The following is a 26,742-nucleotide window of genomic DNA, read 5'->3' as shown; positions in this document are numbered from 1 at the left end:
AGACCCAGAAATCGTTTGGGGAAATTCCACCCAGATGAAGAGATATTAAAATAATTAATATTTTTAATGAGACCTTAAGTCTAAACTTCGGAAAATTAAAATATTAATGTGTATTAATATAATTTGGGTGAGAAAGTTCTAAATAACAAGGATCGAGCCAAATCTAATCTTAGCCATTGATTAGGGACTTAATCTCGGTCGTTGAATCGTCAACAGCAAAAGTATAAGAGGAGGCTTGAGGGTCAGTTGGAGACACACCAAGTTGATAAAGAATTCGATTTTCTAGGGCAGGGTTTGCTAAGAAATCGAGTTAGTGCTCTGTTGCAACGAGGAGCAATTCAGCAGAAGGCCGAGAATACATAGCAAAGAGGCAGAGAGATTGCCAGAGAGAGAGCATAGAGCCTTGGAAGGCTAACATAGAGGCTAAGGAGGCTAGCGCAGAGGATGCAAAGGGCCAAGAGGTTGATGCAGAGACAACAGAGGCTGACACAGGCAGCGCAAAGGGCTGCAGAACTGACGCTCGGCTGAAGAGGCAGCGTCAAGGAATTTTCGTGGGGCAGACAGAGACCTAATTAGCTGACGCAAAGCCGTAGAGGGTGACGCAATCTCTGGAGGGTGACACAGTTCTTGAGGGTAGCTTGGAGCAGCTTTCATTGTCCAACTAAGGGAAGAGTCGAAGTCACTGTGTGGCTATTCATCCGGTTGTTGATTAGACGGAATATCTGTCTCTGAAGAAAGGTACTTCTGCCAAGGAAAATATCTGAAAAGTGAGCCATTTCTGGCACCCTAGTTGTATTCAGAAAATTGTATAATAATAAAACCCTCATATCTGTTGCACCAATTTTCCTGTATTGGGTTTTTCCGGGGACGATTGTCCAAAAATAACAGTGTCCCTTGTGTTGTCTCAGTTTATTTCAGTTGTTGATCTGTATATGTGTGAATGCTACATTTGTGTTTATTTTGGTATTTATATTGATAAATAACTTGTTAATTGAAAGAACAAGTAGGAGATAATAAACTAGATAATGCAGTAGGGATTTCTGATGTGTCAGACTTAGAAATTTCCACAGAAACAACATTATATACCCCTGTCCTCAATATTGGAGACTGAAATCAAATTCTTCTTCAACCCTAGAACATAAAGAACATTTGTCACTTTCAGAGGAGGCAATGACTCCCTCTAAAAGGATATTGTCCCACTCTTGCTACTCTAACCTTGGAGTTATCCCTAAGCACAACCTCCAAGTCAATATCGTCCTCTGTGAGACTCGTGAAGTGCTCTCTCACTCTAGTTTTGACTACAATTTTTGGAGAATTATTTCTATTTCTCTAGGCCATATTACTGGGCACAGAAATCGAGAAAATCTAGGCACTTTGACCAACGTTGACTTCAAGGTTGATTACAACTTTGACCGCCTAAATTACAACAGACTTTGACTGAATTTGATTGGAATTTGAAGGACTATTTGGGCTGACTTTGACCATTGTTGGAGGCCGATTTTGACTGCCTTTGACTGAGCTTCAAAGGAGACATTATGTTGTTGTTTTGACAAACGTTGACTTTCTGGTTAGGGTTGAGTTTGACTGCAATCGACTGCAGATTTGATAAGGTTGTTTTGTGTTAAAATTGGCAACTAGGGCCAAACTCCATGTGGGTCTTCTTATTTATGGCAGTTGATATTTTTCTTGGATTCCTCTCGTCGAGAGGTGTAGGATTGATCTAAAGATCATCCGATTTCGACATGTATTCATGGAGATATGAATTTATTTGTGTTATGTGACAATTCGTCAAGGTCGGCCAGCAACCAATTTACCCCATCTTATCCTCAACGTTACACTATAAATAGAGGTGGCTTGCAAGTCATTTTAGACACATCTCTTGTGATCTCTTTCTCTCCACTTGTTTGGGTTTTGGTGGAAGGAGAAGTCTCTAAGAGAATACGTTGTCCTAAGAAGAGATCTAATCCTAGCCGCAGATCTAAAAAGAGGAAGCCCTAGCAGCAGTCTGGCCGCAGTCAAGGGAGGATCATCTAGACGCAGTTGAAGGGGATCTGTCATGCCCTCATCCGCAATTCTGAAAGAGACTAGGCCGCAGTTTAAGGAGGGTTTTATATGCAGCAAGAAGAGGTTCAATTCGTTGTCCTTATGCGACCTAACGCAGTTAGTGGAAGCCCTAGCCGCAATCATAGGGTTGGCTCTCATACGCAGTCTAGAAGAGACTCAATTCCGCAGAGAAAGGAGGTTTCAAACGCAACTAGTACATAGTCTTTGAGGGCCCTTAATACGCTGTTCAAAGGGAGCCACAATATGATGTTAAGAGAAGCTCCCATACGATGTAAAGTGCAGCACTTATCCGCACAAGAGCAAGGTTACCTAGTCGATGTCAACAAAGCTTAAATGTTGTCCGGAAGTGACCTATCCACAACTAGTGAGGTTCTGTTCCATACCTAGAAGAAGGCCCTACCATTGTAGTCAACAGAGAGAGGCGTCAAGATGTTGTTAAGGAGCCCTAAATGCAGCCAGAGTCGTTGTAGGTGACAGCGTTGTATCAAGGTCATGAATAGGCATAAATAACTAGGCCTGTTGGAAGAATCTATAAGCTATAGCTAGCTTCTTTGCTAGGCTACAAGCCATAGTAAAACACTAAGGCTGTTCTAAAGGAACATTGCGGTATTGACTTCAGGTGGCAGTGTGGATTAGGAGAGTCACTCCTAGGTGGATTGCAACCCTTGAAGGGGCTAGTTGTCTGATAGTGTGGAAGGTTACAGAGTTTCTCCTTGTGCCCTAGCTAGAATTACAGGAGCATGCATTTAGAGGAATATAGTTGCTACATTGATGATCATCTAAAAGGATAAGTTACAGGACTCCTTGTGACTATTTGAAGTCTGATTGGTGTTGCATCCTAGAACAGTCATCATTATCAGAATGATGGACTTACTGTTGTTGTCATACAATATCTGATTTGTATATTTGTACTCTCTCTCTCTGCTGAACTATTGAAGAATATAAGAAGAATTGATCAAGGGTTTCCCCACATTGGGGTTTGTCCCTGGCTAGCACCACATCTTGTGTTCTCTTCTCTTGGCTTGTATTCTGATGTTTATGTTTATGTTATATCTGCACTGTACTATCATGCTGATGTGATTGCTAATCTGGGATTGATTTTGAGCTAATATGAAAAATTGAAATAAATTGCTCTAAGCATAGAACATACCAAAATTTAACATGGAATCACAGCTTAGGTGAAGACAAAGCCCAAGCAAGAGTGAAAGAGCAATCACCAAAAGCAGTTGGACAAGGTCAAAGGCTCAATGGGTTCCTCATCCCACTTCCCAGCTGAAGATAAGCTCCGTGAAAAGTATGACTATCATGGATGGAAGATGTCTCTGGATCTGACATTGGAAGAGCAAGAAGTTTTGGATTTTGTGAAGGGTAAAATCCCTAAGCCTCCATCAAATCCACCAGCTGCTACAAAGAACAAGTAAACCAAGGGTGAAGTCAAAGCGAAGAATATTATCAGAGATTCCATTGACAAGCGTCTGGTGGCCTATATCTCCAATTTGAACAACTCCAAGGATATCTATGATAGATTGGTAAGCATGTTCAAGGTTAGTGATGCAAATCAAGTTTCGTTCCTCAAAAATAAGTTGAAGCATTTTAAGAAGGGCAAGGACGAGGATATTCAATCCTACTTCTTAAGGATCACCAAGATCAAGAATGATCTTCTATCGATTGGAGAAATCATATCTAACAGAGAACTTACTATCACTACCCTTGGAGGACTCCCACCCGTGTGGTATAAATTTAGAACTACTATTCTCAATAATGATCGAATTTCAGGGTTTGAAGAATTGATGTTGAGATGCATTCAAGAAGAAACCAGGATGGTGGAGCAGGAAATGCCATCTAATAGAGGCAACCCTACTGCTTTCTCCGCTCATGCCAAAAGGAGAAATCATGCAGGGTCTAAAGGTCATTTCAATGAAAAGCCCGGATCTAAGGGTGGAAGGAAAGGCATATGCTTTGCTTGCAATAAGTTTGGCCACTATGCGAGGGAGTGTCCAAATAGAAGGGACACATCACATGATGATGATCACAATCATTCCAGGGGCAACTTCATTAACTTCAATTATCGAAGGAATGACAGGTACAATGGCAAAGGAAAAAGGACATCAAGGTAATGGTCGACCCTCCAAGAAAGCAAGGAACTCTAGGTATGAAGAATCAAATGTTGTTTCTAATAAGCAAAAGGAGTATTATCTTATATCGGCCCTCTCCTCTACCTCTTCTCCGGATACTTTGGAAAATTGACTTATTGATAGTGGTACTTCATGGCACTTCACCGGATACAAGGATGCTCTCTCTAATTTGATAGAGAAGGAGAAAAACTTGGAGATTATTCTTGGAGACAATGCCACCTTTCCCGTAAAGGGTGTAGGGAATATTACCCTTCAATTGAATGAGGATAACACGTTTCACTTACAAGTTCTTTATGTACCTGATCTCAAGAAGAACCTGGTGTCCATTTCGGCAATGTAAGACAAAGGTTACAAAGTGGCATTCATCCATGGAAAGGTACGTGTTTGGAAATGGAATTTTAAAGATGCTTTTACTCTTGGGCTTAGAGTTGGCAATTTGTATCAAGTTGTAGGAGGTCTAGTGGGGGCCATGTCTTGCGACACATCCCTACCCGATGTGAGTCAGATGATGACAAGGATGCCTAAATTCAAAGAAGAGCATGGAGGTACATGTCCGAGATGTACCAAAGGAAAACTTACAAGGGGACCATTCCCCTCAAGGAATAGCGAAAACTTACAAGGGGGCCATTCCCCTCAAGAAATAGCGAGACCACAGATGTGGAACAACCCAATGGGTTTGAGGTTCATGACCAGGAACCTCATGTATATAGGTTAACGAAATCTCTCTATGATTTGAAGCAAGCATCCCATACTTGGTTTGAGAGGATTGATAGCTATCTGATGAAGCTGAGATTCATTAGGAGTGAAGTCGATCCAAACCTTTGCTTGAAGGTTGTGGATGATAGACCTCTCATATAGGTACCCTATGAGGACAGCCTCTTTCTGGCAGGTACAGACCCTCTCATTTGCAAAAGTAAGGAGTTGGATTCTGAATTTGGAATGGTGGACTGCAAGCGTGTGACTACCCCGATGGAGCCTAACTTTAAGAAGTTATGCGGTAATGTTGCCGGACCTAATCTGGGAAATGCCTCTGAGTCAACTCATAGTAGCATTGATGTTCTTGGTGAACTCCCGTCCGGATATATATTTAGCAGTTAGCATGTTGAGCCAATATATGGTTGAGCCTCATCACTCACATTGGATTGATGCCAAGAATCTTCTTAAATATCTTCAGGGCACAATCACTCATGGACTGAGAGACACTGCCGATGATGTGAGGTTGCATGATTATTCTGATGCTGATTGGGAAGGCTGTATGGATGATCGCAAGAGCACTTATGGGTGCTAGTTCTCCTTGGGTTCTGCTTCAATACCCTGGATGAGCAGGAAGCAGAAGATGGTTGCTTTGAGCACCATTGAGGCCGAATACATAGCTGAGAGTACAGCCTCCTGTGAAGCTATCAGGTTGTCGAAGCTCTTCAGTGAGCTATTTGGACATGTGTTGGATACCACCATGATCTTCTGTGACAACCAAAGTGGGATTCTATTGTTGAGGAATCACGTGTTCTATGATCGCTCCAAGCTTATAGACATCAAGTACCACTTTATTTGGGATATGGTACAGCGAGGAGCAATAAGGCTCCATCACATTGGGACTGATGTACAGGTCGTCGATATTCAAATGAAGCCCCTGGGAAAGGTCAAATTCTTGACTTTCCGAGAACGACTAGGAGTCGTGGAGAGACCCTCTCCTGAGGATCCTGTATGATATGGATATTGAAATCTGGGAGCTCTGGGGGCATGGGGTACTTCTTGGAGCCATGAGCAACCATAGGGTGAGTGGTTCAACCTTCCCCTAGTGGTTTCCTATGTAGGTAGGATGAGTGGTTCATCCTTCTCCTGCTGAAACACAATCATAGGGTGAGTGGTTCAGCCTTCCCCCAGTGATTTGTTGTGTACAGTGTGAGTGGTTCAGCCTTCCCCCAATGATTTGTTGTGTACAGGGTGAGTGGTTCAGCCTTCCCCTGGGATACCCCATGGCGACATGTAGGCAGGATGAGTGGTTCATCCTTCGTCTGCTGAGACATCCTACCCATGCAGTCAGGGACTCATGGGAAGTACCTCTCATCTGGCCAATGAGTAGGGAAATGAGGATAGGGACCATAGTACTATCGATGGATGCATCGTGTACTACTGTACTCCCTATGCTAGGATGATATTGATCTGGGATCAATTGGAACTGACTTCGGGTCAGTGAGAGTGGTATGACACACTCTCTTTATTTGGAATTGATTTCGGATCAGTGAGAGTGGTATAATACACTCTCTTTATTTGGAACTGATTTCGGATCAGTAAGAATGGTATGAGACACTCTCTTTATATGGGACTAACTTCGAGTCAGTAGAGAATGGTATGATACATTCTTGATCACTTCTTCTTCTTCATAGTTCAGCAAAGCAGTGCAGGGCACTGCATTGATGGCCGAGATAGTACGAACTAGCAGAAGGATTAGCAGATGGAGTTCTCCCTAGTTGAGAGGGAATGTTAAAATTAGCAACTAGAGCCAATTTTAAGTCTTATATGTACCTGATCTCAAGAAGAACCTGGTGTCCATTTCAGTAATGGAAGACAAAGGCTACAAGGTGGCATTCATCGATGGAAAGGTACGTGTTTGGAAAAAGAATTTTAAAGATGCTTTTACTCTTGGGTTCTAGGTTGAATCTTTATATCAAGTTGGAGGAAGTCCATTGGGGGCCATGTCTTGCGACAAATCTCTACAATCTGAACTATGGCACCGGAGGTTTGCCCACCTTCATTATAAGGCTCTACCCGATGTAAGACAAATGGTGATAGGGATGCCCGAGTTCAAAGTAGAGCATGAAGGTGTATGTCTGGGATGTGTCAAAGGAAAACTTAAAAGGGGACCATTCCCCTCAAGTAATAGCAAGACTTCAAATATATTAAAGTTGGTCCACTCCGACATATCTGGTATGATGCCCATAAACTCTTTGGGAAGATATCTATAGTATCTCACTTTTACAGATGATTATTCTCACAAGACCTGGATCTACTTGTTGAAAAAGAAGGATGAAGTGTTCACCTGGTTCCGTCACTTCAAAGCGTTGATTGAAAATCAAACCAAGAAGAGAATCAAGATATTAAGGACTGATAATGGGACCAAGTATGAATCCAATGAGTTCCATGACTTTTGCAAAGAAGCTTGCATTAAGAGGGAGACCACAACACCATAAACTCCTAAGCAGAATGGTGTGGATGAAAGGAAGAATCATACGATTGCGGAAGTTGTTTGTGCCATGCTCCATGATTAAAGGCTTCCAAAGTTTCTATGGGCCGAAGCTGCGAATACCACTGTATATGTTCAAAACCGATGCCCTCATCAAGCATTGGACTCCAAGACTCCTGAAGAAATGTTCACTGGTAAGAAACCCGATGTCTCTCATTTTAGAATTTTTGGAAGTCTCGTATACTTTCATGTGCCGAAAGAGAAAAAAGCAAATTGGGTGCATCTGGAAAGAAAGGAATCTTTGTGGGCTATAGCGAAAATTCTAAGGGCTATAGAATTTATCTGGCTGGTCAAAGGGAAGTCGAGATAAGTCATGATGTCACCATTGACAAAGATATGGCTCTTAGCAAGGCTGAAAATCTTCCTATTCCAAGGAAGGATAAAGAAGCTGACACCAGGAAGCCGAATGAAAAAGAAGATGAAACGATGCCGGATGTTGAAGAACCTATGGATCCTATTGATCCTCCTCCTCAAGAACCCTCCTCTAAGAAGAGGCCCTCATGGCTTGGGGGGACTCTTGAAGATGCCAAGAGACATATGAACCAAGGGGGATTTTCCGTGGACGCAAGACGCCGACCAGGTATTAGGGACACTTGACCATTATGAGCACCATCATTCAAAACGAGCCTACATCATTCGAAGAAGCCGTGAAGCATCAAGTATGTAAGGATGTTATGAATGAAGAATACGAGTTCATCATGAAGAATGATGTCTGGGATGTTGTCCCCAGACCCCAGGACAAATCAGTGGTTACCCCGAAATGGCTTTACAAAATCAAGCATGGAGCTTATGGGAATGCTGAAAATTACAAAGCTCCCTTTGTTGCTCGAGGCTTCTCTCAAAGGAAGGTGTGGATTACGATGAGATATTTGCACTTGTTGCCCGATACACCACCATTTGTTTGATCATAGCCCTTGTTGATTCGCAAGGATGGAACCTACATCAGATGGATGTCCATATTGCTTTCTTGCATGGTTCGATTAAAGAGGAAGTCTATGTGGAACAACCCGAGGGGTTTGAGATTCATAATCTGGAGTCTCATGTATGCAGGTTGAAGAAAGCTCTCTATGGGCTAAAGCAAGCACCCCAAGTTTGGTATGAGTGGATAGATAGCTATTTGATGAAGTTGGGGTTCACTAGGAGTGAAGTTGATCTGAACCTTTACTTTAAGGTTCAAAATGATAAGCCTTTAATACTAGTGCTTTATGTGGATGACCTCTTTCTGACTGGTGCAAACCCTCTCATTCACAAATGTAAGAGGGAGTTGGCTTCCAAATTTGAGATGAAGGACCTAGGACTGATGCACTACTTCCTAGGGTTGGAGGTCTGGCAAAAGCCAGGAGAAATTTTCCTATCTCAAGGAAAATACATGGTGAAGATATTGGAAAGATTTGGGATGGTGGACTGCAAGCCCGTGACTACCCCGATGGAGCTTAACTTCAAGAAGTTATGTGGTAGTGTTGCCGAACCTGAATTGGGAAATGCTTTTGAGTATCGTCAACTCATAGGAGCACTAATGTTCTTGGTGAACTCCCGTCCGGATATATGTTTTGCAGTCAACACGTTGAGCCAATATATGGTTGAGCCTCATCACTCGCATTGGATTGGTGCCAAGAATCTTCTGAGATACCTTCAGGGCACAACCACTCATGGGCTAAGATACACTGCCCGAGATGTGAGGTTGCATGGTTATTCTGATGCTAATTCGGCAAGCAGTGTGGTGGATCGCAAGAGCACTTCCAGGTGTTGTTTCTCTTTGGGTTTTGCTTCGATATCCTAGATGAGTAAGAAGTAGAAGTCAGTCACTTTGAGCACCGCTAAGGTCGAATACATTGCTGCGAATATGGCCTCCTGTGAAGTTGTCTGGTTGAGGAAGCTCTTCAGTGAGCTGTTTGGACATACGCTGGATAATACCGTGATCCTCTGCGACAACCAGAGTGGGATTTGTTTATCAGAGAATCCTGTATTTCATTATCGCTCCAAGCACATCGATATCAGGTACCACTTTATCCAGGATATGGTACAACAAGGAGCAATAAGGCTCCATCATATTGGGACTGATGAGCAGGTCGCCAACATTCTGACGAAGCCCTTAGGAAAGGTCAAATTCTTGACTTTCCAAGAACGACTAGGAGTCGTGGAGAGACCCTCTTATGAGGGTCCTGTATGATATGTACATTGAGATCTGGGAGCTCCAAGAGGCTTCGGGTACTTGGAGCGATGAGCAACCATAGGGTGAGTGGTTCAACCTTCCCCTAGTGGTTTGCTATGTACAGGGTGAGTGGTTCAGCCTTCCCCTGTGATACCCTGTGGCGACATGTAGGCAGGATGAGTGGTTCATCCTTCTCCTGCTGAGACATCCTACCCATGCAGTCTGGGACTCATGGGAAGTACCTCTCATCTGGCCAATGAGTAGGGAAATGAGGATAGGGACCATAGTACTACCGATGGACGCATCGTGTACTACCGTACTCCCTATGTTAGGATGATATTGACCTGGGATCAATTGGAACTTACTTCGGGTCAATAAGAGTGCTATGAGACACTCTCTTTATTTGGAACTAATTTTGGATCAGTAAGAGTGGTATGACAAACTCTCTTTATTGGAACTGACTTCGGGACAGTAAGAGTGGTATGAGACACTCTTTTATTTGGGACTGACTTCGAGTCAGTAGAGAATGGTATGATACATTCTCGATCATTTCTTCTTCTTCATAGTTCAGCAGAGCAGAGCACTGCATTGATGGCAGAGATAGTACCGACAGACAAATGGATTAGCATATGGAGTTCTCCCTAATTGAGAGGGAGTATTAAAATTGGCAACTAGGGCCAAACTCCATATGGGTCACCTCATTTATGGAAACTAATATTTTTCTTGGATTCCTCTCTCCGAGAGGTGTAGGATTGATCTAACGATCATCCAATTCCGACATGTATTCATGGAGATACGAATTTATTTGTATTCTTAACAATTTGTCAAGGTCAACCAGCAAGCAAAACAATCATTTTCACCCCCATCTTATCCTCAATGTTGCATGTAAAAGGAGGATACCTTGTGGCATTATTTCACTCATCTCATCTCACATCCTTCTCTCTCTCCTCTTGATTGGGTACGCATAAAGGAGCAGCATCTCTCTCACACGTGTGGCTAGAAGAAGGGTTTTCTAATTAGGGCAGTGTTGACCTAGGTTGGCCGAAGCTGCAAGGTGTCTTTTTGGCCAGCGTTGACCAAGCGTTGACCCTTATCATTTGCGGATTGGGTTAGGCTGCCTCTCCTAGGTAGGCCGTAGTTTTGGACAGCAGTGTTGACCACATTTTGACCCCACGTTGACCAACGTTGACTGTCAAAAGGCTGACCACAGGTTTGACCAAAGTTGACTGAAGTTTGACTGGATATTTCGGACTGTTTTGGGCTGCCTCTTCTTGCTGTTGGAGGCCGAGTTGACTAGGATATTGACCACGCTGATTTGAGATCAAATCTGACCTATTTGACCAACTTTGACTTTGCTGGTTAGGGTTTTGCAGTAGTTGTCATAAAATTACAGAATTGTATATTTGTACTATCTCTCTCTCTCTGCTGAATTATTGAAGAATATAAGAAGAATTGATCAAGGGTTTCCCCACATTGGGGTTTGTCCCTGGCTAGTGCCATATCCTATGTCCTCTTATCTTAGCTTGTCTTCTACTATTTATAATTATGTTCTATCTGCATTTTACTATCATACTGATGTGATTGCTATTCTGAAAATTGATATTGGGCTATTCTACGATGAAAGATAAGGCTTCAAGGTAGCATTCATCGATGGAAAGGTACGTATTTGGCAAAGAAACCATAAAGATGCATTCACACTTGGATTTAAGGTTGATGGTCTTTATCAAGTTGGAGGAAGTCCTTTGGGAGCCTTAACTTGCGATACTTCTCCTCAATCTGAACTATGGCATCGAAGATTTGCCCACCTTCATTACAAAGCCTTACCTGGGATAAAGAAGATGGTCACAGGTATGCCCAAGTTCAATATGAATCATGAAGGAGTTTGTCAAGGTTGTGCAGCCGGGAAGCTTACAAGGGGACCATTCCCCTCTAGTGAAATCCAAACTACTGGTATTCTTCAATTGGTCCATTCTAACCTATCTGGTATGTTGCTCGTAACATCATTGGGAGGATATTTATATTATGCAATCTTTGTGGATGACTTCTCACGCAAAACATGGATCTATTTCTTAAAGAAGAAAGATGAAGTGTTCAAATGGTTTCGTTCTTTCAAAGCCTTGGTGGAAAATCAAACAGGGAATAAGATCAAAATAATAAAGACCGACAATGGAACCAAATATGAATCAAATGAATTCAATGACTTTTGCAAAGAATTTGGCATTAAAAGGGAGACAATTGTTCCATACACTTTTGAGCAAAATGGAGTTCCTAAAAGGAAGAATCGAACAATCATGGAATCCACCCATGTCATGCTCAATGATCAAGGCCTACCAAAGTTCTTATCGGGTGAAGCTGCCAACACTGTCGTGTATGTTCAAAACAGGAGCCCACATCATGTTGAAAACTGTAACTAGGTTTGGTCTTCATAATGACGTGTAATTATGATTTTATATTGATGTAAAGAAGAAGAAAAAAATTGTAATGCTTGAATCATGGGTTTCATGATCAAGGAATTTTATTTTTAGTTAAGGCTCCCATTGTGGCTTTTAGGATTAGTCATTGTTGGTTTTTGTAGCATCGAATGTGTTCTAACCACGAAACTTTTTGGAGAGGCTAGAATACATGTATTCTCCAAAACCCAAAAATCGTTTCTGGAAATTCCACATAGAGACGACTTAATTAAAATAATTAATTTTTTTTTAATGGTACCTAAGTCTAAACTTAGGAAAACTGATTAATTAAAGGGTATTAATTAAGTCATGGTGAGAATCTTCTAGAAGAAGACATGGATCAATTTCTAATTCATCTTAGCCATCAGTTACGTTTTAATCTTGGTCGTTGAAGCCTCAACAAGAGATTATAAGAAGAAATTTGATGGGGGTTGGAGAACACACTTGTACAATTCGATTTTGTTGGGAAATCGATTTCCAGAGTAGCAGTTGTGTGTTGTCAAAAGTGATTCAGTGAAGTCGAAGTAGTGAGAGGGGCAAGGATAGTAAGACCGAAAGGAAGTTCCTCCAGTCCGGTGAGTGCATAGCAGAGAGGCAGTGAGTCCCAGAGAGAGGCAACGCAGAGCAGAGAGGCAGCGCAGAGCTTCAGAGGGAGATTCGTATTTTGCTGAGGAGAAGTTGAAATTTAGTGCCAGAAGTCGAAGTGGGAGCCCGAAGGCCAGGAGGATCGATTTTCTAGATAGCAATTGATCAGTTAGCGAGAGAGACGCTAGTCCGAGCTAGGTGACGCAGATCTATGTAGGCTGACGCGGAGGCAGCAAGAGGCAACTCATCTTGAGCCAAGTTCAGTGTCAAATCACTGGTGGGAGTGAGATTTTTTCTCACTAGATCTCCTGTCAGTTATTTCTCTGTATGGAAAGCTAGATTTGAGCTTCCATAGATTTGCACTCAAATTTACTACTTCATAATAATAAAACCCACAGTTGTTGCACCGGTTTTCCCAATTTGGGCTTTTCTGGAGACATTGGTCCAAAAATAACGGTGTATTATTGTATGTGTGCATCTATTCTTCCAGTGTTTTTATTTCTTCTGCAGTATTTATTTTTTGAAGGCTGCAGTGTATATGTTTCGATATTTGTCGTAGAAAACTGCAAATAATTTGTTTAGTTAATTTAACAAATAGAAGAAATATTATCAGTTGTTGCAGTAGGATTCGGGGTTTGTGAATTTTCACATGGTATCAGAGCACAGATTGTAAGCCGAAGAGCACAATAGCAGAAGGGAGGACTTTCGAATCTCTGTGGAGGCATCAATTAGAAACCCTCAGAGACAGTGCAGTCACTTGGGCCAAGAGCATAAGTTTATGAGGAAAATTTATTTCTCTGAGAGAGTCGACAAAGAATAGATTTTCCAGATCAGAGGTTACCAGAGGTAGAGGGAGACGCAGTATTTTTCCTTGCAGAGCAGATATTCAGCTGGGACGCAGCTATTTTGCAGCAGTTTGCTAGTGCAAAATAGCTTCAAAAGGAAGGAAGAGCACACATTGAGGGAATTCTTTCCTCAGGGGACTTCTAAGCCAAGAAGTTCAAATTTTCCTAGCAAAGCAGCAATAGTCATGAGCAGATTTTCCCACTCCAGTAGGGAGTGCGTAGAGATCAATGTTTTACAACTCGGACTCGGACTCGGACTCGGCCGAGGATCGACTCCGACTCGGACTCGGACTCGGTAATGACTCGGCCGGCTCGATTTCAATGACTCGGTCGTTGTAAAAAATACATTAAATATTTATTTTTTTTATAAAAAAACATAATTTCTCTAAAAAATACATTAAAAAATACATTAATTTCTATAATTTTTATAAAAATACATTAAATAAGCATCATTTCTCTATGTATAACTAAAATCAATAAATTTACTGTTATCTGACCAGTTAGATGACCCTAGAAAGTAGTACAGCAACTTCAGTTGTAAGGAAGGAAGAGAAGTTTCAGTCTCATTAATGCTTGGGCTTCTGCTAACCAGGAAGTCAAATTCCAATCTCCTTTTGTGGAAGCTTTCAAAAACAACTGATCAACCACACTACCATGAAGGAATATTCATCAACTAAATGGTGTCTCTAGTTCATGAAAATTGAATGAAAGGCAGGAATTCTGTTTCAATGAACTTTATAAAGTACACTATCAAGAAACATCCAATCAAATGAATTTGATGGTTCATAATTTTAAAATGCATCCATTCTTTACTTGTATACACTATTTCCCTTGTACCATATGTTAATCTGAAGCATCTCTTAGCATGTTCAAAGAATGAGTGTATTTAACAGACAAGCTGCTTTTGTCTCAGCGAGTCAGCATTTAGGCTATCAATGGATTTGCTGGCATATGTTACCTCCCAGTACTAGCCATAATTATGGGTCAACCTTATGTAATTTAAGGCTCCAGGAACTCATTACTATGACAGAATGTTCATGGGGCCTCCATTCTCAGCATTACCTCTATTTGTGCTCTCTCTGAGTTGCGATAAATGTATCAAATCTTTAATTTCATCCAATGAAGCTAAGACTTTAAAGTTTAAAGTTTATATATATCTCTGGAAAGGCTTTAAGCAACGACAATAAAGCTATACAACCTCCATGTTTTTCAAGCACTAAAATGGATTGAGAATAGAGGATGATCCCCACCTCAACTGGCATTTCCTCAGCTAAACACAATACCGTTTATAGTTGACTCGGACTCGGACCCGGCCGGGTTGACCGAGTCAGCTATGACTCGGCCGAGTCATTGGCTGACTCGGCCGAGTCATAGCTGACTCGGCCAGCCGAACCGGGTCATGGGCCGGGTCAAAAAAATTTGCAATGAAACGGATTGAAACGGCCGTTTCCGTTTCGGTTCGGCCGTTTCGTAAAACACTGGTAGAGATAGTCCGCAGTTGCGCAGAGGAGAGGAGGAATTCAACATTTTTGGAGAGATGTCATCAGCAAGTCTGAGAGATGAGGATCAATTGGATGGTGCCTCCAACTACGTGATCTGGAAGGCAAGAATTTCTTGTCTTCTAGATCAGTACAATCTCAAAGCTTATATCAATGGCGTGGTAGTTGCACCCGCAAATGCAGATCCACTTATGGCTTACGAGAAGGAGATGGCGAATGCAAAGAGGTTGATTCTCGATGGAGTTCAAGATCACGTGGTGTCTCACATATCTGGCAAAGATACTGCTCAACAGATGTGGGAGGCACTTGCTACACTATACGAGGGAACTTCTAAGCAGTGAAAGATGTATCTTGAGGAGACGCTGAGATGCACAAGGATGTAGAAAGGGGATCACATAGACCCCTTCCTCACTAGGCTTCACGATATCCCAAACCAGTTGTCTGCAGTAGGGTCAACGCCTTAGCCTACAGAATTGGTACGGTTTGCTCTCAACAACGTTTTCGAAGAATGGCAGGTCTTTGTCCAAAGTATTCTGGGCAGAGAAAAGTTACCAGACTAAGACTGTATGTGGGTTGATCTGCAGCAAGAGGAGATGAGGCGAGATTTGGTGAACACCACCAGGCGAAGCAAGTAAAGAAAGAGGAGGATGTGGCCCTCGCATCAAAGGGGTAGCAAGAGCAATGCAGGAGGAAGAAGGACATTTCCAAGGTGAAATGCTTCAGATGTGGTGAGCTTGGCCACTACATCACTCAATGTCTTCTCAGTAAGAAGGACAAGAAAGAGAAACAGGATCAGCAAGTTGCATCTACGAAGATTGACAGGTTGTCCTCCAAATTGGAGGAAGAGTTTGCCATGATCATCAATATACCTCCAAGAGTGAGGTGGGGTGATTTGGTTTTGTAGCCCCAGAGAGCTACAGGATGGGCAAGATTATTTAGGAGGTTCACCTCATGAATCAATAACTTGCTATGGGAGCCCATAGCATGCAGTAGCAGGATGGATTAGTGGAAATTGGTGCAATTAGGAGCCAAAGTGACAGATGCAGTAGCTAGTAGCAAGTCAGATACTGGGCAACGCAGTGCAGAGTTGGAAGCAGTGCAGATGGCACATAGCAGAGTCAGTAGCAGCGCAGAGGCTTGAGTGGCAGCGCAAAGTCTAGCAGCAGTCAGGACTCAGGTGACAAATGCATCATACTGACCACAATTGGTTCAGTATTTTGGATGCTTTTTTGTTGCAGTTGTCGTAGTTGCAGCAGCAGCAGATGGAGAGGGAGTTGCAGTGCAGATGCAGTGTTGGCAGCAGTTTAGTAGGGCCAACAGCAGCACAGATGCAGTGTTTATCAGAGTTGCGCAGTAGTTGGTGGGCAACAACAGCCAGATATTAGTAGCGTAACAAGGGGTGGTGCAGAGATAAGGTGTTGCTTCAGTGGGTTGCAGCACTAGAACACATTGCTCGCTAAGAGCGAGTGTTGATTTTTGTAGCATCGGATGTGTTCTAGCCACGAAACTTTGTGAAGAGGCTAGAATACATGTATTCTCCAAAACCCAGAAATTGTTTCTGGAAATTCCACCTAGAGACGACTTAATTAAAAATTTCTTTTTCTTAATGGTACCTAAGCCTAAACTTAGGAAAACTGATTAATTAAAGGGTATTAATTAATTCATGGTGAGAATCTTCTAGAAGAAGACATGGATCGGTTTCTAGTTAATCTTAGCCATCAATTATGTTTTAATCTTGGTCGTTGAACCCCCACTCCGACTTCTAGCACTAAATTTCGAATTCTCCTCGGCAAAATACGGATCTCCCTCTGAAGCTCTGTGTTGCCTCTCTGTGGCACAAATTGGAAGCATCTGGGAAAAAAGGTACATTTGTGGGCTACAGTGAAAATTCAAAGGCATATAGAATCTATGTGTCTGGTCAAAGAGAAGTGGAAATAAGCCCTGATGTCATCTTCGATGAAGATACTTCCCTTGGGAAAGCCAGAGATCGCCCTATCCCAAGTAAGGACAATGATGATGTTGCGGAAAAGTAGATGAACCCTCAACAGAGGGGTCGATGCCCGATGTTGAAGGCCTGATGGATCCCATTGATCCACCTCCCGGTGATTCCTCTAGCTCAAGGAAAAGACCTTTGTGGCTCAAAGATACTCTCGAAGATGTTGAAAGACATATTGCTCCAAGAGGGGCATTCCGTGAAAGTAAGAAACCGAATAGGTATCAAGGGCACTTAGCTCCTATGAGTACTATTGTTCAAACTGAGCCATGTACATTCAAAGAAGTCGTAAAGCACCAAGTTTGGAAGGATGAAATGAATGAGGAATATGAATTTATCATGAAGAATAATCTCTGAGAAGTGGTGCCTAGACCCAAGGATAAGTCTATACTCTATAGTCACCTCAAAATGGCTATACAAAATTAAACATGGAGTTGATGGGAGTGCTGAAAAGTATAAGGCCAAATTCGTTGCTCGAGGTTTCTCTCAAAAGGAAGGAGTGGACTATGATGAGATATTTGCACTAGTTGCTCGATATACCAATATTTGAACTATTATTGCTCTAGCTGCCACTCAAGGATGGAGCCTACATCAAATGGACGTTAAGACTGCTTTCTTGCATGGCTCGCTCAAGGAGGAAGTATACTTGGAACAACCCCATGGGTTCAAAGTACAAGATCGAAAGACACATGTATGCCGGTTGAAGAAAGCCCTCTATGGGTTGAAGCAAGCCCCTAGGGTTTAGTGTGAGAGGATTGATAGTTATCTTATGAAGCTGGGATTTACAAGGAGCAATGTTGATCATAACCTATACTTCAAGGTTGAAAAGGATATGCCTCTCATCCTGGTCCTTTATGTAGATGATCTCTTTCTGAAAGGTGCAAATCCTCTCATTTGTCAATGCACGAGGGAGTTGGCTTCTGATTTCGAGATGGACTTAGGACTGATGCACTACTTCTTAAGCCTAGAGGTCTGGCAAAAGTCAGGTGATATATTCCTTTCTCAAGGAAAATACATTGTGAAGTTGTTCGAAAGATGTGAAATGGTGGATTGCAAGCCTTATATACTCCAATGGAATTTAACTTCAGGAAGCTATGTGGTAGTGTTGTTGGGCCCGCATTGGCAAACCCTTCCAAATATAGACAACTTGTTGGGGCCCTGATGTTCTTGGTAAACTCTTGTCCTGACATATGCTTTGTTGTGAATACGTTGAGTCAATTTATGGTCGAGCCTCATCACATACATTGGATTGCTACTGAGAATCTCTTGAGATATCTCTAGGGCACAATCAACTATGGACTAAGATACACTGTCGGGAATTTGAGGCTACATGGATACACTGATGCTGACTGGGTTGGAAGTGTGGTGGATCGAAAGAGCACGTCTAGATGTTGCTTCTCATTGGGGTCTGCTTCAATTTATTGGATGAGCAGGAAGCAGAAATCGATTGCTCTAGGCATTGCCGAGGTCGAATATATTGCAGCTAGTATGGCCTGTTGTAAAGTTGTTTGGTTAAGGAAGCTCTTCAGTGAGTTATTTGAGCATGTATTAGATACCACCATGATCTTTTGCAACAACCAGAGAACATTCGCCTTTTAGAGAATCTCGTGTTCCACAACCACTCCAAGCACATTGGTATCAGGTACCACTTTATCCGGGATATGGTACATCAGGGAGCAATAAGGCTCCAACACATCAGGACTGATGAGCAGGTCAAAGACATCCTCACGAAGCCCTTAGGGAAGGTCAAATTCTTAGCCTTCCGAGAGAGACTTGGAGTCTGGAAAGAACCTCCCATGAGGGTCCCCCTTAAGTTGAACATTGAGCTCTGGGAGCTCCTAGGGGCTTCGGGTACTTCTTGGAGCTTTGAGAGACCATAGGGTGAGTGGTTCATGTTCCCCTAGTGGTGCATTATGTACAGGGTGAGTGATTCACGTTCCCCATGACGGTTGACATGTGTGTAGGGTGAGTGGTTCACCTTCCCCTATGATTGATGACACGTGTAGGGTGAGTGGTTCACCTTCCCCTACAATTGACATATGCATAGGATGAGTGGTCCACCTTCTCCTATGGCATATGAGCAAGATGAGTGATTCACCTTCTCTTGCTAATGCCCCAACATACATCCTACCCATGTAGTTTGGGACTCATGGGAAGTACCTCTCATCTAGCCAATGAGTTGGGAAAGTTGGATAGGGACCATAGCACTACAGATGGATGCATCGTGTACTGCCGTACTCCTATGTCTTGTTGATTTGGGGTAGCATCGGATGTGCTCTAGTCACAAAAATTGGTGGAGAGGCTAAGGCACATGAGATCTCCAATACCCAGAAAGGGTTTGGGCAAATTCTAAACAGTTTGGGAGATATTAAAATAATTAATATTTTTAATGGAGTCCCTAAGTCTAAACTCAGGGAAAATAAAATATTAATGTGAATTAATATAAAACTGTGTTAGAAAGGTCCAAAAATCATAGATCAAACCAAATCTAATCTTATTCGTTGATTAGGGACTTAATCCCAACCGTTGATTTGTCAACGAAAAAAGTATAAGAGGAGGCTTGAGGGTCACTTGGAGAACACACCAAGAGATCAAGATTTCGACTTTCTGGGGTTGGGTTTGCTGAGAAAGTTGAGAGAGTGATTAGAGTTGCAGCTGAGGGGTAGTGAATACAAAAGCAGAGAGGCAGAGATAGCATCGGGAGGATCAGCGCAGTAGCCGAAGAGAGGGACGCAGAACCAACCAAGGGTTCACACAAAGCCAGCCAAGGCTCACACAGAGGCAGCGAGGAGTTGCGCAGTGCCTCAGAGGGCCACCGTGAGTGACACAGAGGGCCATAGGACTGACGCAGTGCCTCCAGAGGCTGACGCAGGCTAAGCCAAAGTGATGTTGGGCTAACGTTGGACCAGAAAGGACTGACGTTGTCCCTAGAGGCTGACGATGGGGTTTCGAGGGGCAGATTGGAGCTGTGGAGCTGCGAGAGTGTTTATCTGGGGTTTTAGCCGAAATATATGCATCCAAGTAGAGAGGTACTACTGCCGAGATTTTTCTCTATTGGGTGAGCCGGATTTGGTACCCAGATTGTATTCTGAAACTGCTTAATAAATCAAACCCTTAGATAACTGCACCGGCTTTCCCGCATTGGGTTTTTCTGGGGACATTAGTCCAAAAACAACGGTGTCACTTGTGTGCTTGTTTTTGTTTCCTTGAGTTGATGATCTGTAATGTTTTCACTGATTTATACATTTCTTAGGAGTTTGAATTACCTAATTAGGCCTACATTAGCCCCTAGAATAAAATAAAGTGCAAAATAACTTACTTTTGGTGACAAGCCCACCAAACTAGCTCCAAAACAAATTAATAAGCCTCTCAAGAAGTCAAATGATGAATAATACATGTCGCTGGGCCCTCCAAGAGGCCTAATGAAGTCCATAAGTGCCATAATAATGAATAGGGCTCTCAAAAGTGGTGGACAAGGGGGTGGCCCCTAGTTCTCCAAACAATAAACTTGTGGTGCTCCCAGTGGTTGTGGGGACACACAAATAACCTCATGGGTCTCCAAGTAGATCGAAGATGCCTGTAGATCATCTGTAAGGGTTCATATGATAATATAAGTGATGCCAAGTCAGCGCACAAGTCCAAGGTTATCTGCCAAGCGCATGGTACAACTGTGAGGCTAACTGGGCATGATTGACCAGATGCATCTTCCTCATCCAATAGGTGAATCTCGAGCAATCTCTGACCGTCTTTGGGGATTCATGGAGATTTGTCTATTGCTGTGGAGGCCCATGGCTCTCTACACACACCCTACATGTGCCAATGTAGCCCTCTTGAAAGTTAGGACTCTGTATAGGGAGACCAAACTCAAAATGGGAACCATCTGCAATTTTGCATAAGATCCAATGCGTCCCCTAGCCTTCCAGCACAAGTCATTCAAATAATCAAGTAAAAGAGCTTACAAACCATGGACAACAATGGGACACTTCATAATGGCATGCCCTTCCATAGTGTGCTTTGGGATGTGCTAATGTCTCCAAGATCTAAAGGGAGTTAACTATTGTACCTTATTAGGTGGTTTCTAACTTAAGAGGGGATAGTATGTCCAAGGTACACCCTTCCACTGGCGATGGCATGTGACAGAGGTGAATTGAATAGGGAATGAAAAGGGGCAATCTTGGGCCACATATCAGGGTACAAGGGTAGCTAGAAAAAGGGAAGCCCACATCTGGGTATATAATGTATAGGAGGGAGAAATCGTGGTACATGAGGTGCCCCGGCCTTGATTTTTCCACCCTTCTTTATATGCCTTTTGCCTTTTATGATTTTTCTTTGATTAACTGCTCAGGGCTCAAAGGATAAGAGCATGATGTGTAAGATATAGCAGTGAATACCCCCTTTAAGGTAGGGTGGTTCATTGCCCACCAGGGGTTGGGACAATCATGGGTTCTTGAATGATAAAGGAGGCTCATCTAGGGCCTATGGAACTAGGGTGATGGCCATGGGTATGGGGTAGAGCTCATGCATTGGCTTTTGCCCACGTGCTAAATATATTTGTCCCAGCCATCTTTTGCATCTTGTGGTACATTTTCCTATTGAATGTGGCCATTTATGCTTTTACTTTTTCTTTTCAGCTGCTTCAACCTTCAAGGCATCGTTCCAAGCCTGACCCAAGGTGGGGGCAAGGGAAGGGGAGGCTAACCCTATGTGGACCCAGTGAAGAAATGTGGACCAGGTGGGAAAGATGATGAATAGGGTTATAATAAGTGGAAGGGGAGTGATATATGTGGATGAGGATGCGAGACCACGCAACCAAAATCGAGGTTTCCCATGCAGTACCACCCTAAAGCCAAATGGTCAGTAAAGGATATCCCACGGGACTAAGATCTAGGGGTAGCATCCAAAAGAGTTCTAGGGGACAAAAGCACAGACCTAGCCCACTCTTTCCGTCGAATCCCCCCATTAATCTATGCCCATAAGTATCCATGATAAGCAAACTCAATACTCAATTACCAAATGACAAGACATACCTTTAGGTTCGGGAGGCCCATCTTCAAACATACGATCAAGACAGATGGGTGAGGGACCACATGGTTGTCTCGGGTAGTGGAGAAATGGCACAACGAGCTAGTTGGTCGCTGCAAGGGGCTATTGGCTACCGACTGAGGATCATCTTGGAGAAAAAAAAATCCCCTAGAGATATCACCCATGAAGTGGTGGGTAACAGGGAGCAATCGTGGTACATGAGTTACCCCAGCCTTTGTTTTTCCACCCTTCTTCATTTGCCTTTTGCCTTTTATTAATTGTTCTTTTATTATACTGCTTGGGGCTCCAAAGGATGAGAGCATGTTGTGTATGATATGGCAGTGATTACCCCCTTAAGGTGAGGCAGTTCACCGCCCAACAGGGGTTGGGACATGCATGGGTTCCTCAGCAATGCAGGGGCACTCAAGGGGGCCCTAGGAACCAGGCTAATGGCTATAATGATAAGGGGTAGTGCTCATGTTTGGCTTTTGCCCATGTGCTAATATTTTATCTTCACGACCCTCTTTTGCATTTTGTGGTATTATTTCCTTTTGTATGTGGCCATGATATGCTTTTATCTTTTTTTTTCGCTGCACCAACCTCCAAGGCAACATTCTAGGCCTGACCCAGATATGTGGACAAGGGGAGGGGGAGTACCAAAGCCTTATGGACCCAGAGAGGGAAGATGATGAAACAGGGTATGTAATGCGTAGAGGGGAGCGAAAAATGTGGAACAAGAAAAGAGGACCGCACTACCAAAATCAAGGCTTCCCAAGTAGTGTCCATCCTAAGGCTATAAGCCAGTAGGGGAGATCCCATGGGACTATGTTTGAGGATTAACCCCCATTTGAAGTGAGGGAACATGACTATAGTCATAACCCTTCCTCCTTCTGAACCACCCAATAATCCATACCCAATATGCCCAAGGAAAAACAAGCATAAGCACCCGATTGCACAATGAAAGACATACCTTTAGGATTGGATGACCCACCTTCAAACATACGCTCTTTGTTAGTTTTTGTAGCATTAGATAGGTGTGCTAGTCTCGATTTGTGTCTAAGAGACTAAGCAACATGAGATCTCCAAAACCCATAAAAGGTTTCGAGAGAAAACACCTAGAGACTACTCAATTAAATTAATTGATCAATAATTAAAAAAATGCCTAATTCTAACTTGGGGAAATCGATTAATTAAAGGGAATTAATTGACGATGATCAAGAATGCTCTAGATACTCACATGGATAGAGTCTAACATGATCTTAGTCATTGATGAGGATTTAATCATGGTCATTGAAGCTCCAACGAGATATTATAAGAGCAGATCGATGGGATGAGGAGAGACACAAGTGAGGGAGCAATTATCCAAGCAGTGTGAATTTCCCAATGCACAATGATTCAGTGAGGGAAGAATTCGAGCCAATGGAAGAGCATCAATGTTTGAGGGAGCAGCAAAGAGAATTTCCATTAGAATTCTCAAGTGGTTTCTAGTTTCGAACAACAGGGAGGGAAGGCAAAATTTCCCAACAGAGAAGCTGAGTTCTACACTGCGAGTGGCCCAATTGCCAAAGCGAATTGCCTAGAGAGGTTCGATCCAGCCGCTAGTGCCTGGATCTACCACAAGGAAGCCTAGCGAATTGTTTCTGAAGGCAGGTACAGGCAGGACGACTCATCTGGAGAAGGTTTCAGGGTATATTGATTTATCTTGCGACAGTGATGCGTACTTCCACACTGGCTGAGCGAATTAGCCAAGGAGTACGAATTGCCTAGTGAGGGCCAAATTGAGTTGGGGAGAGGGAGAAATAATTTTCCCATCTGAGATATAATTTTTGGCGTTGAGCCAGGGAGGCCAGCGGTTGTAATTCTCATTTGCTACATAATAAAATAAACCCTCATTTGCTGCACATTCAAGGTTTTTTCGGGGACATTAGTCCAAAATAATTGTGTTAATTGTGTGCATGAATTTTTCAATTCCAGTTTATTTTTCCGCAACGTAATTTATTTTGTTGTGAAGAATTGCAATGTGATTTATATGATATTAATAGGAAAATTAATAAATTGATAATCAATTAGGAGAATAAATTACAGTAGTTGCAGTTCGAGGAATTTCATACTCTCGACAAATGGGTGAGGGGACACATGACTAACTCAGGAAGCGGAGATAAACAGGCACATATTGGCTTACACTGGTGGTTGTCGGGGCTACTGGCTACCGGCTAAAGAAAATCTAGGAGAAAATTTCTCCATGGGGTCACTTACATGTGGAGGGTAACAGTCTCAGTTAATCATTTTAGACAAGAGTGAGGGCAATTATTCCTAACATCCAAACTAATTTTCTTGTCCAAAAATAAAAGGCAGATTTAGAGAGGGTTGTGATCACAATCTTACACCAAAGGAGGTAATTAGCAAGGAAAATATAAGCCTCACCTCACCACCATCTTATTAGAAAATCTAAAACTTTTTCCAAAATTATATTCATATAAAAATATAAAAATTAGAAAATACAAAAATATTTAACTAGTTGGAGTTCAATGTCAAAATTTTTAGCTAATTTCATCAATTGGGTTGCACTTCAATCTTATTTAATTGGCCCAAGGAAGGTACAATTTGCTTGTCTTGTGCAGAAAGGTTGATTTGAACCAATTTAATGAGTTGTGCAAGGGTTTTATAGGTCTGCAAATTCAATTTACAGTCTCATATTTGCATGATCAATGAACCCCTCTCACAAGGGTTTTGAGCCTAGGGGTACTTATCTTCAAACCCTTCAATTTATTTCACTTCTAGGTATAAATTTAACATTCTTAGAAGTAAGCAATCAATTTCCAGCTTGCTGGAAATTAAATTTATGCATAAAAGAAAATTTCGGTCATGGCCCTAGTGTGGATTTAACCCCTTCTTAGGTGATATTTTCTAGATTTGGATATCTTTCATATTACTCATTATTTTTAAGTGTTGGGCTGCTCATTTTGTTCATATTTTATTTTCCTAACACTTCCACTAAATACTCTTACATTGTTTGAGCATATGTAGGCTTGTGGGTGGCCCCAAAAGGGGATCTAGCTTGCTATTTTCTAAATTTTTCTGTAGTTTTGCAAGTCTGAAGTACCAGAACAGCAACGTCATTGTTCACTTTCAGCCACATACCAAGGGCATCAATGAGCTATTTCAACTCAAGCTTGGTAAGGGCTCTTGACACCCAATCATTGTGCCATTTTAAAGCTCATTTCTCAGAATTAGAGTGTCTTTGGCTTGCTGGTATGCATTTTCTGCAGTGGATTTTCTGTTTCAAATTAGCAAGAAATCTAAACCTAACTCCTAGACACCATCACCCAAAAAGTATTGTAAGACACTGGTCTACTAACCTGTGGTGGAGGATATTTATTTTTTATTGCAGGGAAGTCTCCCTTGGCTTTGCACGAGTTCGCCTAAAAAGTGGGGCTTCGTGCTGAGGTGATAGTGGCCACTTGTCCTATGTGGTACCTTAACGTCTCGTGGGGACCATAACAAGACCTGCTAATTTGGGCAGTAATAGGTCCCATGTGAGTTACATATGTCAATCTTTAGTGGTCAGTGTATGTGTTGGATTTTCTTTACACCCTAGGTCTGGTCTATGGCTAGACTTAGCACACAAACATACTAGCAGTGTTCAACAACTTTGCACGGTGGAAATATAACAGCAGTGAAACAATAAATTACACGTATTTATAGATGGCCCAAAACTTGTTATATTAGTCCTTCAATAAACAATCCTAGGGCTCCCATACCAAGGATCATGGCCCTTTATGAAACCTGATACAAGACTAGTATACAACAGAATACAACTAGGGCTGGAGGTCAGCTCCCTTTGACCTTCAATCTGCCCAACAAAAATAAAGACAAAACAATCAGCTTACTTACCAATTAGGCTCCCTTTCAATCAGCCCTTTCAGTTCTGTTGTCCACAGAGAGTCAGATCCATTTGACATCAGTCCTAGCAGTCCATTGCCTCCAAAACCTCACAGGGATTAAGTCCTAATAGCCATGTACTACCAGCTGCTCTCAGTCAACTTGTCCTTCAATTCACTACATACACCAGATGCTAAACATGTTATTCACACCTCCATTAGTGAACAGAATTCACCATTGCAACTCAGCACCCTTCCAACACTGAATAAAACCTCCTCAATGGTCACCCACAGTACTGAAGCTCTTCAGCCATGTCTATTCACAGCCTAAGGCTTTCCGGCCTCCTACTAGGCCTGTGGCCTAGTCACTGATAACTCAAACCCTGCTCCTTGGGCCTTAGATGGCTTTCTTAAGATCTCGGATGGCCTGAATAAGGACTCGGTCCTCTCAGTTCAGCAACCTTAGGCCTTAGGGCCTCCTTCTAGGGTTTCAGCCCTCCTCTTCTTGAGCAGAACATATCACAAACACTTGTTGTGTCCTCCTCCTAGGGCTTCGGCCCACTCTCTAAGCATGAACAGAATTCAGCCAGCACCTTTTCTTGGGCACAGATCCTCCAAACAAACTCGGCCTCTTCCACTCAGACAGATACTTCTTGTCAACGCAGAAAACAGACCAATAACAAGTCCTTCTTGGAGATTTTGTGACTTCCTCTAGCTTGCTATTCTTCACAGATGAGATGCTATCATGTGAGACCTCTCCATTGGTCTCTCAAATATATAGACTCTGTAAAGTTGCCTTAGGAGCCCCTTTTGTCCATCAAAGGTGTCCTCCACAACAAATAGAATAAACAAATGATTTCTTTGGGTTCTAA

At 42.5% G+C, this 26,742-nt stretch overlaps 1 protein-coding gene across 1 annotated transcript in view; it reads right to left on the bottom strand.

Moving 5' to 3' along the window:
- The window catches only part of LOC149153992 (endonuclease III homolog 1, chloroplastic-like), a 269,840-nt gene that overhangs the window by 93,993 nt on the left and 149,105 nt on the right, over window positions 1-26,742 (bottom strand). The window lies entirely within an intron of this gene.

The sequence above is a fragment of the Pinus tabuliformis genome, chromosome 9 (assembly GCF_031772625.1).
Source record: "Pinus tabuliformis cultivar Carrire ecotype Pingquan chromosome 9, CPIR1, whole genome shotgun sequence".
Lineage (NCBI taxonomy): Eukaryota > Viridiplantae > Streptophyta > Pinopsida > Pinales > Pinaceae > Pinus > Pinus tabuliformis.
Note: the sequence above shows the minus strand (reverse complement) of the source record. Positions and strands in the feature narration are given on the sequence as shown.